The sequence below is a fragment of the Marmota marmota genome, unplaced genomic scaffold, assembly GCF_001458135.2.
Source record: "Marmota marmota marmota unplaced genomic scaffold, marMar, whole genome shotgun sequence".
In the NCBI taxonomy this organism is placed as follows: Eukaryota; Metazoa; Chordata; class Mammalia; order Rodentia; family Sciuridae; genus Marmota; species Marmota marmota.
This window is the reverse complement of record NW_026000048.1, coordinates 937711-957992: the sequence shown is the minus strand read 5'-3', so window position 1 is coordinate 957992 and position 20282 is coordinate 937711. Positions and strand designations below refer to the sequence as shown.

The following is a 20282-nucleotide window of genomic DNA, read 5'->3' as shown; positions in this document are numbered from 1 at the left end:
GGGGGGGGGGGGGGGGAGGATGTGTTTCCCACGTGTGACTCAACCTTAAACTGAAGATTTTGCTTTACTCATTTTCAGTTTATGACCTGTCTATAAATCTCTTCTTTGTAACAAACATAAATCTCAATGTCTGTGCTGAAACTTGGGGCCTTCTGGAACTTCTTAGAGAATAATATAAGTAGCATGTTTGGGGAAGTAGTCAGTGCTTCATAAGAAAGCTTCTATTTTTTTCCATCCCTGAAGTTGAAACTTCTTCACTGGCTTTTTCTGTTGTACCTTCTTATTCCTACTGTGAGAAGGGAGTTAAATAAAAGGGTATCTTGAGTATTGAAGCATAGAAAATATGCTGTTTGGAACTTGCTGTGGAAAATATTCAAGCAAATGATTCTGTGGTTCAAGTCTTTCTGACATTAGCAAGTGCTTTTGAAGGAGCAAAAGTCTTGAAATACGAATTTAGAATTAGCTAATTTTTTCAGAACTGAAAAGTCTTTTTCTATTGATTGAAATTGACACTGAAAATATCCTTGAGTGACGTTCCTTGGGCTTCACTGGTACAAAGAACATCAATTGACCCTTAAACCTCAGGGTTTGCTGTGTGGAATAACAGATGTGAAACAAAGCCTTGCAGAAAAGCTTGAGGTGAAGTGCTCCCTTCTGGTTGCTTTTGTGCCTTTACTTTATGTAGCTTCATCCTGAAGACTGTACTTGGCACAGATCAGCTGTGCAGAGGAGAGAAAGAGAAGCCCTGGTAGATCAGCCTGAGCTGATGGAGAATTAAGAGGAGCCCAGGTGCTTGCAAAGCTCACTGTATCTCCATAATGTGTACAGGGCATTGGTTACCTTGCACAAGCCCTGGTCAGAAACCAAGGAGCTGTCTGGAAGGCAGATGTCTTTGTAAAGTCAACCAGCTAGCTTCTAACTGAGGCAGTCATCTATTCGTCCTACCTGTCTTTCCTATTTGTCAATCACCTATTATCTACCCATCCTTTATTATGTATCACCTATTATGCATTATCTATTGCCATGTATTTGTCATCTGTTATGTACTATCATCTGGCTAGATACCTGACATCTAACTCTACTTTTTTGGTACTACTTTTTTTTTTTTGATAGTACTGTGGGTTGAACCCAGGGGAGATCCAAGGGTTCTACCATTATTTGTCACTTTTCAATAATAAGAGTTTTCTTCTCTGCCCTTTCCCCTACATAGAACGCCTAGCCTTCAACAGAACTGGGCAGGATATCCAGGGCAAGCATGCAGGAGCAGCACCAGGAAAACCAGAATCTGGTCTCTGAACACCAAATATACCAGCTTTGCCTAGAGTGGAACATTCTAGGTTTTAATGGAAAAGAGTTTTGGAGTTACATATTTTTTGCCTAACATTTGCATTCCTGGGCAAGAGAAAAGTACTACTGTGCCTTTGTTTCCTACCTGCAAAATCTATTTTAAGGGATAAAACATTATTTAGGACATTTGGGGCAGGGGTTTTTCTGTAAAGCACCAAACTAGAGGGAGTTTGGGCTTTGTAGCTTGATACCAGCCCATTTGCAGGTACTGCACTCTGCTGCCATAGCACAAGGGGACAGGCCAGAACATGGACTTGGCCTGTGTGACTTAGTTTGCAGACTGATTTGGGTAAAGTGCATGGCATGTGGAAGTCATTCTGAAGTCTCTCCCCTAACCCGCTCCTAAGTGGAGAGATGAAGGTACCCTGGGATTCCGTAATGTCTAGAAATCTTCTATATGCTGATCCCTCAGTGGGCACGATGTAGTGATCAAACCACATGAAATACTATGTCAATCATATTTTTGTTTAGCCCTTTCTCAATCTGGGATTTCTGCCTGAGTCTGGGGAGGGGAAACCGAGGACACAGGTTAGCCCCATTTGAGCATCTCCTAGGGAGTCCTGGGCTGCAGGGGAAATGTGCTTACTTTTTCTTAGGCTTAAATTCTTAGTAATCGAGCTTTCCAAAGTAAGACCTAATTCCACGTAAGGCAGAGTTCAAAGTTTGTTTCCTTTGAAGTTGGCCTGTATTAAAACTTAGGAGGATCCCTTTCTACTTCAATGTTCAACTGAAGAATTAATGAAATTTGAGCTGAAGCTTAGGTGCACATCAAAATGTAGTGTGAGACTGTGGCTTACCAGGGCTTGGACTCGACCGTGGAATTGCCCAAAGCAACTAGGAGACAAAAGCTCGGGTCCTTGTTTCCTTATCTATTCCGGGTCCTTCATTTTTCTATGGGTGTTCCCTGTACCTGAGGAATCAATCCATGGTCTTGGTTGTTTCTAAATACTGGGCAGGAGACGAAATGGATTAACCAGCATCACAATTATGAAAACTAACAGTGGCTCTGTTTTCAGAGAGTGGTTAGGGGAAAGCTGGTGGTGAAGCGCAGTGAGTGATCAGCTTCTGCAGAGGCTCAGGGCTGCTGCTTTCTCGGGGTTTTCCCAAGGGGGCTGAGCACTGTTTTGCCATCTAAGGGTAAAGCATCCTATGAGCAAGAGCGGGCAGCCTCTGGCACCCAGAACCTGCCCTAATCAATCCCCCGAAAGTCAGATTTCTTCATTCTACACTCCAGGGTGTTGAACTGGAGCAGCCAGGGGTGGGGCTGGCCACCCATGGACCAGGTCCTTGTGATTGATGGGCCTGGACTCCCATGGAGACTTGATGGAAACTGTGGTTTTCAGGGGCTTTATTTCTTCTTCAGACTGTTTTTGTCAGGTTTCTAAAAGCCTAACCCCCTGCACTTCCTGTGGTTGTTACAAGTGTAGTCACTTGCAGAGAGAAACAGGGTAAAGTGGGAAAGTAAACCTCGCCACCGCCACTACTCTTAACACAGCATTCCCGTCCCTTGTTTTACTCATAACTCACAGAAATATTCCAGAGAATATAAATACATATGAGGCGATGGTGAGATTGGGATATCGCTTTTAAAGATTCAATGGGGCACTTCCAAACCCAAATGACAGTCTCAGTGATGAAATGACTGCAGTGTACAGTGCACCACAAACGTGACAACTGGCTTGATTAATTTTTGAACAAGTACCTTCATAATGACTAGATAACATTCAGCATTGTAAATGCTTAACAAAGGATTGCATATTCCACACATTTCTGTTTCTTTACGGTTTCAGGTTTAAGTACTGGCTCTGCATTTTGCTGGGGATGTGGTGAACACGTACAGTGAGCTATGAGTTAGTCCTCCGGTGCACAGGGCCATGTCCTATACTTGGTATACATCACCAGAATGAGCAAAGTTACATCTGTGCATGGCATTGTAGTAACTATTTATTTGCCATGTTTTTATTGAAATCTGAAGTTTTTACTCATTAAAGAATGGTTTGATCAGAATATTAGGAAAAAATGTAATAGATTCCAAAATGAAGGGCAAAAATCAGTGTGCACTGGGGATTATAACTTAAAAAAAAAAAAGCGTCGCATGTTTACAAAGGTGGTTTTGTTCCATATACTTAGTTGGTTATCACCTGGAAAAAATTTAAACACAGTATTGACCTCCCTGTCTTCTTTATGCAAATCTTCAGCTTTAACGTTTGAGCATTATTTGAACAATCTGCACCTTTCTCGTATATTCTGAATTTTGTTAGGCCTCATATTCTTTGTTTAATCTAAAGCTTCCTTTCATACTACTTAGTTTTCAAAAATACCGTGGCAGTTAAAGTCCTTGTGACTTACACGCCTGATTAAAAATAAATCTTATTAGTGGAGGGAGATGTGATTAGCAATGGTGTCGGCTGGCTATTACCAGCCTAGACCGTTGCTGTCCACTGTTGATTGAGTTCATGAGGGTTTGTGCAGATCGGGTGGACTTCTGCACTGGCAGTTGCGCATGAGATTGCAGATTTAATTCTGGACTCTAGGAGCTGAAATCAAGCCAGGAGGAGCCGTGGCAAGTGTGTGTTGAGCCAATGAGTTTTATGTAACAGGAGAGCTGTGATTTTTTTTTTTTTTTTTTTACTTTTTTTTTTTTTTTAAGGGCAGGGGGAGAAGTCAAGGTGAATGACATCAGAGTTTCCTTTTTTAAATTCTAATTGTAAGGCAAATGAGATTATAACTGTGGGTATATTAGACTTCACAAATGAACAACTGTATTCATTGAAACTGTTCTTTTTCCTTCTCTTGCAGGTGACATCACACAAAAGGGATATGAAAAGAAGAGGTCAAAATTAATTGGCGCCTACCTTCCTCAGCCTCCGAGTACGTAACCCTTCATCAAGTAGCATAAATACATCATTTAGTTTTTAAAGTTAACCGCAACATGCAAGATGAAAAGCAAATCCATCCTTAGTTCCAAATCTGCGTGTGAAGGTCGCTCATTTGATGTGAGCACTGGCCACATCCAACTCCTTGTGTAATTACTCATATGGATATAGAAGTCATGTAGGGTTTTTCTATAAGTATGCCTAATAAATTTAATAGGTCTTTCCTCTGTAGATGGAGATCAATAATACATTATTTTGAAATGCTGTAATTGTGAAAATGTAAGAGCATTAGTGTTTTAACAATGATTTTGGTTTATGAGTTAATTATTGCTATTGATTGTTTAAATTAATACAGGATTTTTGTGGATATCATTAGATGAGGAATCTAGGAAATTATATCCTGCCTAGAATTATGAAATTAAGGTTGCTTGTGTTTTGAGATAGGTTGTAAACTGTGTTACTGCTTCTTAAAGACTACCAAGTCTGTTGCCTTCTGGCATTTTTAAGTGTGTGGATCTGAGAACCTCTTTGCATTTGAGCTGGCTTGTGGAAGTTGGAGGTAGAAGGAAATGGTGCTAGGATGGAGTGTGAACACCTCAGTTCTGTGTAACTTCAGTTCATTGTGAGATCCCTGGGTATTCACTGGGCTTTAGGAAATGACTGAGAGCTAATGCAAGCAATTCTTTTCCCTCAAGGAAAAAGGATGAGAGCATGCGTTTTAAAGGTGAAAACTGTTCAGTTTATACCATGGAAACAATTTTAAGAAGTCTAAGAATACCCATGTCCACACTTGAATGGACCCCAGGGCTGTTCTCTGCTGGCTCTGCCTGGAGTGGTGGAGTTAGCATGGTAAGGAGAGTTCCAGAAGCCTTATGTTTAAGGGAACTTGTGTGTTGAGTTTCTGCTGTGCTTGGAGTTTTGTTTTGAAACTGTTCTCTTTGATTTTTGAGGAAGTGGATGGAGAAGCAGCCTGGTTGTGCAGCATTAGCTGAAGGATTGGGTTTTCTGTGGTCTGGTTCAGGAAGTAAAGGAGTATTATTATTATTATTTTAATCTGGGAGAAGCCTGTAGATGGCTGGAGCCCCTGGGCGAAAGCATGGGGAGAGAGTTGGTGTCGTGGAGTTTTTCCCCTTTCCTCCTTAGGACTCCTTGAGGATGGCTCTTAAAGGCCACGCCACTTTCGTGGGTATCTTGTCCTACCGGAGGAAGGCTGGTGGGCCAACTGAGGGCTTTGGACACAGCTGGATTTTGCTGCTTTGTCCTTCCAAACAAAAGTGAAACAGAAGCAGTTCCTCGCTTTGCCAGAGGACGGTTCTGGAGCCTGGCAGGTGCTGGGGCGCCCGCGCCTGGCGGTCCCCTTGGTGGTCTGTGTGCTGTTCTGCATGGGGTCGGCAGCTCTGCTCAGCGCTGTAACAAATTTAAAAAAAACTAAAGTCTGAATTAATTAGTTTTTTTTCAACTTGTTACAGCAGCGAATGGAGCTGCCGTGGTTCGGTGTAGACTGCAGCACAGTGAAGGCGCCACGAGGAGAACGTTCCGCCCCGCGCACATCGGCGTGTGCGACGTCCGAGAAGCCGCCGCCCGGGAGCGGGCGGCCAGCGCCGCGGGGAACCGGCCTCTGTTTTACTTTCGTTTCGGTGAGCGCTGCGATGCTGAGGGCAGAAACCCCAGCGCAGGGGCGCGTGGAAGGGTCCAGGGCCCCACGCCTGCGCCCCGGTGTAGGACAGGCCCAGGGCGCTCCTGCCCTGCTGCTGGGCCACGGGGCTCCAGGCCCCGAGCGCCCCTCGGGGCTGTTTGATTTTTCTACTCAAGCAGAGTGCCCCCATCTGCAGCCCTGGGCCTCAGCGGAGCACCCGCACCTTGTACGCAGCACTCAGGGAGGATGCATGACAAATTAGGAAATGCTTGAAAATGTTGGCCTTCTAGCTTTTGTCTCATAGCCCAAAATCCAGGGAAGAATGAGGAAACCTTGGACTCCAAGAAGTGCTCCAAGGCAGTGACTTTGGGATCTGTAACTACCATATTCCTATCTCCAAAGAGCAAAATCACAGGTTTTTTAAATAGAAAAAACAGTAAATCTGAGTGTTCTTGGAGGTAAGGATCCCCCAAAAGGTCAATAATTTTGGTACTTTGTGTATAAGAAGTTCTTGAGGCCTAAGTTGACTTAAATGCACTTTAAAAAAAAATTCTTTTTAAGTTATAGTTGGACACAATACCTTTATTTTATTTTATGTAATGGTGAGGATCCAGCCCAGCACCTCGAACATGCTAGGCGAGCACTGTTCTGCTGAGCCCCAGCCCTTTTAATAGGTAAAGTGTTGGTAGGTTGAAGTTTTAGATTGAGGTTCTGGGTTATACTTCAGTGGATTGCTTGAACATACACAGATAGTAAGGAGACTGACATCACTATCTCAGGTGGCCTCCATAATCTCAAATGTGGACATCCCAGCTGTCTTGGCTTTGGCTTGACCTCCCAGTGACCTTGCTGACCCTTCAGTTCTCCTGGGGGACAGATGCAGGATTGATGAGTAGACTACCCTGGATGTTAGCTGTGAGGTCCATTTCAAAACATCTGATTAAAATGTAGTAAAAATAGAACTTGGTGTTGAGCTCTGGCCTTTCACTTCCATTCACAAAGAGAAGCCCTCTGTCCAGCCCTGCCCAGTTCAGCTCAGATGTCCTGTCTCAGGACAGAGGCTTGGATCCCAGCTACTCTGGAGTATTTACTGCTTTAGAGAAGGTTGCCCTTGGGTGAGCAATTATTCCTCCTCCAGGACTTTATTTCCTGGGAAGCAGTAAGTAAAACTGATGTTTCTAAAGCAGAGAATTCTTTGGCCCTATTGGGGAAATAATTGTTTCTGTATAGGATCTGTATGAAAAATACCTTGTTTCAGTTACTCCTAAGCATCTGTATACCTCCTATAAGAACCTCTGTTTTAATACCCCTTCTTATACCTTTATGTGGTGCTGAGGATCAAACCCAGTGCCTCACATGTGCTAGGCAAGCACTCTACCACTGAGCTATCAATCCTAGGCCCCCCCCCCCCCGCCATTTCTACTTACCAAAGAAAATATTACAATTTCTTTAAAAAAGCATTTCAGGAATATTTCTTAAGATGTCATTTGGGACATATAATTATGAACTATAACGGCATTCCCCCAAAATGGAGGGCTAGAGCTAGGCACTGCCAAGCAGTGATCTCCTTCCAGGGAGACAGTTCCAGATGCAGCATTGCCTTCTGTGTTTCCTGCTGCTGCTCAGGGTATGGGTCTAAATGATGTTGGAGACACAGGTGCTGGAAATGACTGTCTTGGGTGAGTGAAAGACCGAGTGCAGACCTAGATATCGATGTGTGACGGAAGCCATAAAGAAATAGAATTGTGTCATCAAGGAAAAGAGTTTGAAAATCATTTCTAAGATACTACTTGGGGAAATTCGCCCATTTGGTGCTTGCCCTGTTGGAGTTTGTCACTGCAGTGTCTTCAAAATCATCTTTTATCAATCTCTACATGTAATTAAACTTGTAAAGATAGAAAATGGAATCCAGCATCTAGCAGCCTTCAGGATGTCTTGGTAACATAGTGTTGACATGTATAATGAGTCCTCACTGCTTTTAAGGACACCCATCATGGTGATGGAAAGTAGTAAGATTTAAGTGTTACCATGATAGTAAGCTTTCCTTGCCCAAATGCAGTCCTCCTTTCTCTTGGTGTGTCAGCTTGGTGGCATTCATTGCATGGCTGTCCGTGAAATGCGTCTCAGCATGGAGCCATTTACCTGCATCCAGGGTACTTCACCAAGCTGAGCCTGATGACTCTTCAACAGGTGGCTTCTTGCTTAGGTATAGAAAAAGGGAGCTTGAGGTCTTGGTACATTTGGCTACTATGAGCCAGTCATTCGTTGTCTTGCTGCTGTTTTCCTTTCAGCCTCCCTCAGCAGGTGCTGTGTGTTGTAGTCTGAGTTCGTATGTTTATCCTGGAGACCCCAGATAGCCCTCCTTGGAACTTGGTTACACTGTATTGGTCACTGTGTTGTGCCTCCTGCCGCCCTGTATTTTCTCAGCTTCTGCAGCATCTTCCCCAGATGACCACACTGCACCCCATGTTAGGAATTCTGTGTATGCTTGTGCCCTTTGCCTGCACCCAGGTGTGGTTGAATGCTCAACTCACATGTCGCTTTCTCAAGGATTGTTCTCCTGGTCCCTCCTGTCAGGCTGATCGCAGATCCTAGTCTTCTCAACATCCTACTTTTGAAATACTCCCCCAAATTGTAGTTGAATAGTTCTTACTGAAAGGTGGATATTTGCCCTCACCCCTACTGCAATAGGATATAAACTACTCAAGGGCCCCTACTTCCCTCCACAGTCAACGTTCAACAAGTATTGGGTGAATGGGATGGCCACAGATGCTGTCTAATTCCCTTGCCAGCTGGCAGGTGCCTGCCGGCCAGTCATGTAATTTGCATGTGGTTGGAGGACAGTGGGGCAGCAGCTGGTTTCTCCAGACTCTTCAGGTAGCAGCTCTGCCCATTGCACCATGTCATGTAGGACACAGATGGCAAGCCTGGCAGTGTTTCTTTGCACTTTACAAGAAGACATTCAGAGATTGGTCCAGCTGAGGTCAGTGCCCCAGGGTTCAGCACTCAGATGTGTAGCACCTTAAACCCCCTGCTTCAGATATCATCTGTGATGACAGTTGTAGTTTTATTTTGGATACGGAGAAGCTTAAATGAAAATGTTAACCTGAGTGCTAATCAGCAACAGGACTGTCAAAGGATAACATGATTTTGGACTTTAGCACTTCCTAAGTAGATGAATTGTATTTTGCCAATATTTTCAAAACTGACTTGAGAACCCTTGTGTTTGGGGCTCTGAGGATAAGCTGCTCTTTGGGAGTTCTGTAACTGCAGCAGCTCACCTTGACCCCTTCTCCTAGGCCAATAGGAGGAAGCTGTTTGAAATGCAGTTGCTGCTTCTCTGGCTGGGTAGTGAGGGAGGAAGTTTCCCACAGTTAGCAGTGTTTGGCACTTGTGGATTTTGTGCTTTGGTCACATAAAAAGTAAAAAAAAAAAAAAAATGCTGTTTATTCTCGCTAGAAAATAGAGCTGCCTGAGCCTGTCCTGTCGTTGGTCTGTTCTGGTTCTTCACTAGATGGCTGCTGTGCTTGCCCAGTGGCAGGTACTGAGTGTCAAGCAATTGGCTTGGTATTTTCATCCTCCCTCAAGAATTCCACTGTGTTTCTGAGATGCGTCTTTTCCCTAGGCACAGAATCCATGTCTGCTGGGCCAAGTGACTTCTTCCTAACCTGTGCCAAATTCCTCCCCTGAAGGGTCCAGCTGTGCCTGGGCCCATGGTAGATGGGGATGATGGAGGTACAAGGATAATCCCACACAGGGGAATATGAGTCAAGTTGGTGTTGCCCTTCCAGCTTAGCATGGGTTCTTTCCAGCTTGAAGGGTAGAGGAGATGAACTTGCATCAGCTGAGGGTAGGTCACCCGTGTTCTGGGCTAGCTGTCCTTAGGATCAGTCTTGCAGTTTGCCATTGTCCGTTGTCTAAGACCTGTCCTGTCTCACACAGCTGGTGGTCTGATCAGGTGAATTTTCTGGTGTTTGTGGCATTGAATGAATTGGGTTCCTTGTCATAGCTCTGAGTAGCTTAGAGGGATCACAGCCAAGCCCAGTGTCATGCCATGTTTCTGGAGTTGGAACCCCATTAGGTTTGTCCACCTAACCATGAGGATGGTGCCAACCTCAACTGTCTGGTAGGGGTTTGGGGGAAGGAAAAACAAAACTGAGGCCTGTGCAGAATCCTGGTGATGAGCTGAGCTTACCTGAGCATAGATCAAAGGCCAGGGTGGTGGAGTTGGACACAATGTCAAACTACCAAAAGTTTTAAATCTTTCCCATTATCCCAATTCATGAGTTCCCAATAAGTTAAAATATTAGGAAAATGATTATTAACCAGACTTAGTTTTATGGCGAAGACCTATGTCTGTACAAGACAAAAGTAACAGTAACAGTAACGGTGTAAGAACTGGGTTTCTGTGGTTTGTATAGACACTGCTTAGGATGAGATTCCACTCTTGTTTATGGTGTTCTCATCCACGTCAACGCAGAAGTAGTAAATTTATTACCCATGTGTATGGCAATTACTACTTTCTGGCAAATTCCTTGACAGAACTTATTGTAGAAATAAGTGCTGTGATGTGAACCAGGAAGTATAGTTAGGTGCTAGAAGAGAAGGGATTCTATTCAGAAACCGTTTCTGGGCAGACATGAGCTATAGAAAAATCTGCAGCAATTTTGAAAATCATCTAAAGGGGGTTTCATGTGCATAGCAGCTTGTGTTGTGCTTCCATGGAGCTCAGAGGATCCTCCCCCCCTGCCCCCTGAACCCAGGCTTGCTCTCAGTGCTGGGGAAGAGACAGGAGCCCCTGGGGGGCCTCAGGAGCTGACTGTCCCTCCCAGATGATATGTCTGCACCCTCCCTTCAGCATGCACGGACTGTATGGCTTAGAGGCACAGAGACTTGCCCAAGCTTAGGCAAGTAGAGTAAGACCAGAATTTGGATCCAGATTGTCTTATCCTAAATCCTGTGTTGATTTTTAAAGGGTTTCTCCATGCAACTTTCATGATTTCACTTAAATATACATTAAAAACCAAGATTTGCTGAGAGCCATAGCTAAGTAGGTACGACACATGGCAATTTCCTTGTCAGCCTACCCCATGTTGCTTAGAGGAAGAACTCTCCATTGTGGAAATGGGCTTGCCTTGGGCCCAGGTCATTTGCAGTGACATTGCATGAAGTTTGAGTAAGGTGACCCTGCTCAAGGACCAGGGCGGATCGGGGTTTAGGGCAATCCGGGTTTAGAGCCTTCCAGGTTTAAGGTGATTCCTGCTGGGAATAGGGTGTATCCTGCTGCCTCAGGCACCTGCCTGCTCCTTGAGTTGCCATTGAGTTCTCGCTGGATTGAGAGAGTATTTGGGATGTAGAGTGCTGGTGGATTGCCCCCAGAACGTGCGTGTAGAGTGCCGGTGTGAGTTCGGGAATAAAGAATTGCTGTTTGAATCTACAAGGCTGTGAGTGGCTCGTGATTTTGTGCCCAGCCAGACTGCGGCAAAGATTTTAGTCTTACTGTCCAAATTTAGAATTTCTGATCCCCTACCCCCTGTAATACATGTAACATCCAGCATAATCCAGGGTCACCTGTACTGCCCTGTGGTCTTCTGATCTCGGGCATCATTTTATTTTTTTAAACATTTTTTTGGACAATTTTTAATATTTATTTTTTATTTTTTGGCGGACACAACATCTTTCTTTGTATGTGGTGCTGAGGATCGAACCCCAGCCGCACACATGCCAGGCGAGCTAGCTACCGCTTGAGCCACATCCCCAGCCTCAGGCATCATTTTAGACTGATGGTTGTCCCACTGGTCCCCTGACATTAGGGCCAACAGGATCATCGTGTTGTCTCTTTCACACAGTGTTAAGGAAATACTCACATGTGCCTTCCCAGGGCTTCAAGGTGTGGCTGGAGGAGCGTGAACACCCACTCTGGTGCTGGGGGTGGCACCTGGAGCCCAGCACCCAGTGCAGCACAGCTCCAGGGCATTCCTTCTGTCTGGGGACCAGGGCATCCAGAGCAACTTGTGCTCAGACAACGGCATCTGGGAGCACCCAGGCGAGACTCCAGTCACAAAGGAAAGGCAATTGTGACTGACTGGTGTACGCTGCCAGAGTTCACACCTTGCTTCTGTGCCTGTGTTTTTTTTTTCTCAGTAAAATGGCAACTAAGGGTTCCTAACTCGTGGCTTTTACACTAAGAACCTAAAGGGATTGAGTCTTAAACTGGTGCTACGAGTGTTATCCATTACTATTTCTGTGTAAAGATGGGAGACAGCCTTGGAAAGGAGGAGGAACTTGCTGAGGTCACACACAGGGACAGGATCCAGAGCTCAGGGTCTCTCCCTGACACTCTTAGGATGTGGAGGTGATTTGGTGTTGGGCACACTGAAGTAAGAATGCCTGATACCTGTGGGAGATACCTTGATACCTCTGTTGACCCCGTGGTGCTTTTCCCTAAGCAGAAATAACTCTTTTTGTCCTCCTACCTGGATCTATTGGGACAGTAACCCCAGGGTCCTCAGGACGACTTCCTTCCCAGGGACCAAATAGGCCTCTTATGCCCTTGATCACACTGGCTGTTGAGGCTTCTCTGTGGCTCTCTTGAGCAGTGTGTGAACCTGGTTAAAGCTGGACATAGCTGGGAGTGCCAGGCCCATGCCAGGTGCACACTGGGCTCTTCTGTGAATTATTCATGCTGTTTGGAGACATCTGTTCCAGCAGCAGTGCTTGCTCAGTTCCCATTAGTGAACGGACAAGGAGAATGACCTTGCCTTACCCTGGACCCTTCTGTGGTCATAGGTTGGATTCTCACAGTGAGCACATTGTAGCTGGTGGCCTCCTCTTGTGAGAGCATACTTTTTTTAAAATATTTTTGTGGTGCTGGGGATTGAACCCAGGGCCTTGTGCATGTGAGGCAAGCACTCTGCCAGCTGAACTATATCCCCAGCCCTCAGAGCATACTTCTAAGCCACCTCAAATCTCATTGGGAATAAGCTCAGATTAAAGTTAATAGAACTAATATTCTAGTTTGTTTCACTGTCGTTGCTGGCAACCTGTTGTAACTGTTAAATTTAGTTTTATCCACCCTTTTTTAAAAAAAGCTGTTGTAAATGCTACATTTCAGCCTATGAAGCTTAGTATTCCTAACACTTACATACAAAAGTGTGTTTGAGGACAGCTTCATAAGGTCCATGAATGAGCCCAACAGTGGCCCACAACTCTATACTGCACGTTCTGGTAAGCTGGGGAGGTGAGAGTAATTCCAGAAGGTATGTTTGAGTTACTGAGACTGAAAGTTACACATTAAAAAACAAAACCCAAAAACTGGTGATTGGTGCATCTCAAACCCAGCAGTTGGAGTGTTGCACTTGCCTCTGCTTCCTCCCAAGCTGCACTGAGATACGTGTCTGCAAACAGATGAAGCCTAAGTCCATAGGATAGGAGAATGGGAGCCACAATGGCCAACGGTTGTAATGCATAGTTAGTGGCATCTCATTCGGCAAACTGGAGAAAGCCAGTAGACAAGGATTCTTTTGGAAACCCTAGGTACCATGTTGCCTGGAGCTGGGAGAAGAGATGGCCCCTAGTACACGGGGACCACCTCTGCCCACACCACCTGGAGACGTTTGTTCTTGGCATTGAAACCAATCCTCATCTAAACCATCCTCGGTTTAGGGATGTCTGTGGTGGTGCCCGTGCCTGTGTTCACTCACTAGCCAGATGGTGGGTCTCTTCAGGCAAATAAAGTAGCCTAGTGGAAGATTTGCCCAGCCATGAGGAAGAACGGCTGTCATCTAGCCCCTTCAGTGGGAGGAGAGGGGAGATTAGAGAAGTCGACAAAGAGGTCCAAGTGGGGATTATAGCACAGGAGTGGGTGGCCTTTTGGTTTTTCAACAATGATGGCAACAAAAGGCGATGAACTAAAGTAACTCTTGCCTAGAATTCCACATCTGAGCAACCGACCCGATCACGTGAAGGTAGAGAGGTGCACACTGGGCACGTGTAGGGCCTCCATGTGTCTTTCATCCCTTCTGCAGAAGCTACTCGAGGTGCCCCTTTAAAATATGAGGGAGAGGTGAGAAGACACATAAGGAACGAATGACCAACACAATAACACAAGTCCAGGATGAAGGCACACCTGCATGACCAAAGGTAGAGCGGAGGGGCTCCAGGAGGGCTCTCCCGGGAACACCGAGCTGAAAAGCCATCGCCAGGTTGTAAGCATCTGATGGGGCCGGGGTGTGGGGAGTGCTTTTAAAGGACCAGCAGTAGATAGGATGTGTTGGAGGACGAGACAACAAAAAGGTACAAATACTATAACCACACAAAATATTCCTAACATCCAACCTTGTGGTTTTCAGTCTGTATATAATCTTGAGAATTATAATCCATATGTATGAATCAGTGTAAATACCAAGCAACGCGTCTTCAGACAGGACTCTGATTTCTTAAACTTCACCTGTTTTATTTTTTAAAAAAATGTTTTAAAAGTCTGCTTTAAAAAGATCATTTGAAGACAATAACTGAAATGTTCGGTCACTGCAGACTGTGAATGACTTGATGTGCTTGCTAATTAAAGCTTATAGAGCCTAACAAGTGGCGTTAGAGCAGGAACTGCTGTTTTCATGATTCTGACATAGTTGACCTATCACAGGGGACCTAAAAACATGCTAGGAAAAATGGCATGGAAATCACCGGAGTAAGAAATGTTAATCCACAGAATCGACAGTTAAATTTTGTGGGAGCCTGTCACTGGAAATTGGGGTCTAAACTTTTTTTTTTTTTTAACGATTCAGTGCCTGAGTTCTTTTCAAGTGTTATTGCTCTATCTCTGAAGAAGCAACAATTGGCAATTCCTGCTCAGTGTAGGAAGTCTTATTCTTGAACTGTAATGATTTAAGTTTTTCTCACACAACTTAGTTTTTATCTGGATTATTCCTTGCTTCTGTTAGGTTATCACAGTAGAACTGTGATTGGCAGATTTGGGTCAGATTTTTGACCAGTATCTTTTGAATCGTCGTTATCTGATGAAAGTGATATTCTTGGTAATTCATCACAACTGTACTTGAATATATCTTGTTAAAACCCCTAGTATCAAATGAAGTTTCCAAAGTGTGAAGTTTCCAGAGAGTGATTACTTTGGAGTGAAAAAAGCTGTTTGCTACCTGTAGGTACCTTCTAGTTACCTGAATAGCGTTGTTTAAAGAAATCCTGTAAGATTCTTTTTTGATATTAACAGTTGCACCCAGGGTCTCAGACAATTGCTCTGCTGCTCAGCTACATCTCCAGCCCCTTGAAAGATTTATTTAAAGGTGAACATTAATGATAAAATGTGACTTTGGATATTTTTCTGAGATTTATGATTTTTATACTACCAAAACAAAACAAAACAAAACCTTTTCTGTCTTGGACTTCGTTGTTCTTCCCATGATGTAGTGGGGTGACTGAAGGGGCACTGGCTGGCATTCCTCAAGGCTGGGTGTCTGGGCAGGGCTGGCCTTCTGCGTTTGGGAGCACTTGCCCCTGCCACAGCCCAGGATGCTCACCTGCTGCTCATCCGCTGTGATGAACACCCACCCCCACCTGGTCCATGGGCCGCTCCAGCTGCGCTGTGTGCATGGCGAAGCCTGGGTTTATTCCACCAAGGGATTGGCTCCATGGCATCTGCTGCCTGCAGCTGCTGAGCACAGCCCCAGCCTCACTTTGCTGTTTTCCCTTAAATCCAGGGGTGGATCAAGCTTTGCCTCAAGAGCGCCGGGCTCCTGTCACTCCTTCCTCTGCCTCTCGATACCACCGCCGAAGGTCCTCAGGGTCACGAGATGAGCGCTACCGGTCAGGTAAGACACTGCATGGGGCAGGAGACTAATGGTACTCTGATCTGTCACTGTGGATGAGCAGGTGCACACTCTCATCTATGAGGCACAGGTTCAAGAAATATGGACCTGCCCTGATTTTTGTCTCTCTGTACTCAGTCCCATCTTGTCAGAATGCTGTCTTGGTAATTCAGTCCTACTGCAGGCCATGTCTGGGCAGGGTGGGTTTAATTTTTTTGTTAGTTGAACAAGAAGAAACTTAGACTGTGATAAATACATTTAACTTCTAAAAAAAAAAAAATTATTTTTGTTGTAACTGAACACAATACCTTTATTTTTATATGGTGCTGAAGATCAATCCCAGGGCCTAGCACATGCTAGGTGAGCACTCTACTGCTGAGCCCCAACCTTGATGTTTACTTTTGAGAGATTTTCACCTAACATGCAAATTAAAATTGGTTTTTCCTGTTTACCTAACTATAACTTTTATAAGAGAACTACTTGTAAGTTTTGTCATTGTTCCTGCAACGTGAGTTTCAAGTCCTTGTAATTGACTGGTGGTGACCAGACCTACGACATTTACGTATCACTTTAAATTTTTCAAATAGCTTTTTGCAGGCAGGTGGTTAGTCTCATAAGAAGCCGGTGATGAAGCTACTGTTTCATGTGGCACAGGTGGACATTGCCACCGAGAACAGTGAAGTGACTCAGTCCACACAGTGGTTGGGTGGGTCCTGTGCGGCCCCAGAGTGGTGCTCAATGGAGGCTTATGAGGCCTCAGCGCTCTCTTCCTGGTTTGCTGGCTCTAGTTCCCACAGGAAGGGCAGAGGGGAAAAGCAGGCCTTTTGGAACCTGCAGGCAGCCCCTGTGCAAACAAGAAGAATGGGCGTTTGAAGCTGCAGGACGTGCTGCTCCCTGCCTCGCACTGTTCTTCCTGACCCCTCAGCAATTCTTGAGACTCTGAGGTCAGGGACGATGTGCGGGGCTGAGAATGAAGGGGGGATTTTATGCCAAAACTTCTTTTAGGGCTATTTTACTGCCCCATGTGTATTGACACTGAGATCTTACCATTTAGGTGTGTCAGGACCCACTCAAGTAATAGGGAGGAAGAGGCGGGCATGCATGTAAAGGGCTTCCGTGAACTACCCCGACTGCTCACCATGCTGGTGTTTTATCTGCATACACACAGACATGCATGTGGACAGGTGTCTAGAAACCACTCTTGCTTCATTTCATAGAGGAGAAACCCAAGTTCAGGGAGGCCACAATGATTGAGATGGAGACAGCTTGAGGAGCTGACTTCATCAGCTCAGAGGGATGCTGTGGGCACAGCCCTTCAGAAAGGAAGCCACCCATCTGGTCCAGCCCCCTTGGTGCCCTATGATAAAATCACTGTTAATTTTTCATTAGTAGCATTGTGAGGTGGGGAAATAGCCTTGAACAAATGCTGCAATTAGTGTTAGTCTTTTCCAATTAGAAACACAGCCTGGGGCATGAGAGCTTCAAGCTTCTCCCCTTTTGAGGGGTGAGGCATCTAATGAGGTGGATGTCACTCCAGATGCCAGCTAACCCAGGATTCCAAACTTTGTCCCAACATTTTTATTCCTGTCTCTTGTCTCTGACTGGTCACTGAGATCAGCCCTGCACACTGGGTGGATTTGTTGGTCTTGAGTGCTCACCCTTACCCTCAGGTGCTGCTGTTGGCCCTCCTTTGGCTCCAGGACTAAGTTCAAAGATGAGCTTAGACCCCTCTAGTGGCCGGGACAGGTACCTGGAACTCCAAGGATTGGAACTCCAATTCCTGGTTGTCCCAGGAGAGGCTTGAGGAGGCACTCTTGGTACAGAGGTCTGCTCTGTGCCAGGTGTGGTGCTAGGAGATAAAGAGCTGCAGAGAAAACTAACACACAGTCCCCAAAGTGCACAGACCAAGGAGCCTAAGGATGACTAGTCGCAGGTGCAGTGGAACAAGTGTTACTAGCAGCATGATGGACAAGGCGAAGTGTCCTTTACACTGGCTGTTCCCCCTCCCTGGAAAGGTCTTCCCTCATAAGACAAGTTGGTGTGTCTTGGCCTTCATCAGGTCTTTTCTCAAATATTGTTATTTTTGATGAGGCATTCTTTATCCAACATTTATAAAACATGCCACCTCTTACACAGTCCCTATCCCTTCCCTGCCCTGATTGTCTCCATTGCAGTAATCTGTATGACATTCTGTGTATCTATTAGATGGATGATTGACAAGTAGATGACTATTTATCTGTCTATATCATCTACCCACCTATAACCTATTGATCATCCTTCTCCTTATTTACTATCATTCATCCATCAACTGTCAGTCATCCATTTATCATCTAGTTCTCCAATAAGAATGTAAGATCTGCAAAGGCAGTGTTCTTTATTTTTTTAAATTCATATATACTAAGCACCTGTAACAGAGCCTGGCTTCTGTTTTTGGAAGGAAGGTTAATGAGAAAACATAACTCATTTGGAAAGAGCAAGAAATTAGGAGGAGCGGATTACACAGTATTTTGTGTCCTATGCTTTGGGAATTTGGACTTGATACAGAAGATAATGGGATACCAGTTGGAGATTTGAGGTAAAGGTACAATGGGAGCAAATTTAGTTTGAAGATTAATCCATGCTCCACAATGTTATTGAAGTAGAGGCAGAAGAGACTGAAACACCCTGAATGCGTGGGCTTGATACAAGTTTAGGAGATAGGTCAGAACTAGTGAGATTTGAGGTATTTAGAAGAGGCAGGTTGAGTATCCCTAATCCAAAATTCTGAAACACTTAAATCTGAAACTTCTTGGGTACCAACATGATGCCGCAAATGGAAAAACTTCACACCTGACCTCATATGATGTTAATTCAAAACATAAATACACTAAAAATATTACATAAAAATTACTTTCCAGCTATAAACATAAAGTACATGAGAAACAAATGATTTTATTTAGACTTTGGAGTCTGTCCTCAAGATATCTCATGTACGCACATACCCCAAGTCTAGAAAAATTTAAATTGGGAACACTTCTGGCTCAAGTATCTTGGGTAAGGGATAACCCAGGAGCAGTTGGACCTAAAAGCTGAGTTTTAACCTTTTGGAGAGTGAGGACGGCAATCAAGGATAACGTGTAGATGTCTCAAACGCCTGCCCAGATGTTGTCTGTTCAGAACCCATGTGTCTCTTTAGAAGTTAACTCCTATTGGTCATTGAAAGATGATGGACTTTGCCTTAGCTAGTCACTTACATCGAGGAGTCTTTGAAAAATCAGACATTCCTTGAAGTGTTCTAAGACAGTGGAAAATGCTTTATACCATATATTAATCCAGTTTTTAAGAATAATTCTCTTCACTTTTTGATAATGATAGACTTGCATGCGGAATGGCCGCATCTATGCAAGCTTTCCAGGGGCTTGTGACTCTTGGGGCTCTGATTTTCTTCCTCCACCACCACCACCAAGTCTCTGCCCCTCTCATGGAATCTGCCCTAAATATAGTTGAGTTTTCTTCATTTACTGACATACCTTAATCTACTCTGATGAAGTATAGGCTCATAAGTAGATCTTAAAAATAAGTGTGATAGAGGAGTTTATTTTAGTCTATCGCCAGTGTACACATTTCACAAGTTTCTGGTTTATTTTTTTTTCAAGCCATCTTGGGATGTTTAAGTCATTCTCCAGGAAAAGGTTTGTGGTTCTTCAGGAGACTTAGCTTCTCTAGAAGGCTTTGGCCACTTACCTTGCAGTAGAGCTACTTCAGTTGCCTTGACCAAATTATGTTAGCCAAGGAGCAGTTCTGTTATCTATTAGATATCTGATTTAATTAGCAGTCACTATAGTCATCTATGTAGTCCTCAATTTAGTCTCTCCAGATGATCATTCCATTTCATTTCTAAACCATGACCTTCCATTGTCATGTACGAGTTCTTATAATAGATCCTCTCTCCTTTTTAAGTTTTTGAATAGAGCTTGAATATGATTTGGAAAGCTAATGAATCAATAGGCATTTACTGGGCATCTAGAAATATCACTTTATATTAGACACTAAATTACTTTTTACAAAGTCTAAAGCTTAATTGCTAGCAACATTTAATACATTACCCCTAGTAATCGCAAAACTTAAAGAAAAAGACTTTAGATACATTTGTGTCCATTGTAACCAAGACCAGCTGTGAACAGGAGGAATATTAAAACTGAAAGGCAGCATATATAGTATTTCCTGATATGGCTAGAATCTTGTGTTTTGATTACTTCAGATTTTAAAATTTCTCGTTTCCTGCCCATACATGGACAGTAGCTGCCTCCGTAATGGTTAGGCACTGTGGTCTCCATGTCGCTCTCCTTGGCAGTGGCACATGAGGGACCCTCGAGTTCTTTGAGGTGGGGAGCCTTGAACAAAGTACAGAACCCCTGGGGCAAGGGTTCTTGAGGCCTTTCAGGGTGTCCGTAGGATCAAGTAGTTTTCATTCTTACTCTTTCATGAGTGTGTGGAGGACTTAAGCAGATGTTGCAGGACATGGTGCTGTTCCTGTTCTAACAGCCAAAGATTCTGCAGTGGTAGTTTTGTTTTAAAAAGCTACTTAGTTGTCTCTGCCCCCCACCCCCCGCCCCTGAA

General features: G+C 44.4%; 1 protein-coding gene across 1 annotated transcript in view; it reads left to right on the top strand.

The window, feature by feature from the left end:
• The window catches only part of Dip2c (disco interacting protein 2 homolog C), a 201761-nt gene that overhangs the window by 25196 nt on the left and 156283 nt on the right, over positions 1-20282 (top strand). The window contains exons 2-3 of the mRNA XM_048812597.1: positions 4147-4218; positions 15576-15686. The gene's annotated coding sequence lies outside the window, so the exon portion shown is untranslated. The remainder of the gene's footprint in view (positions 1-4146; positions 4219-15575; positions 15687-20282) is intronic.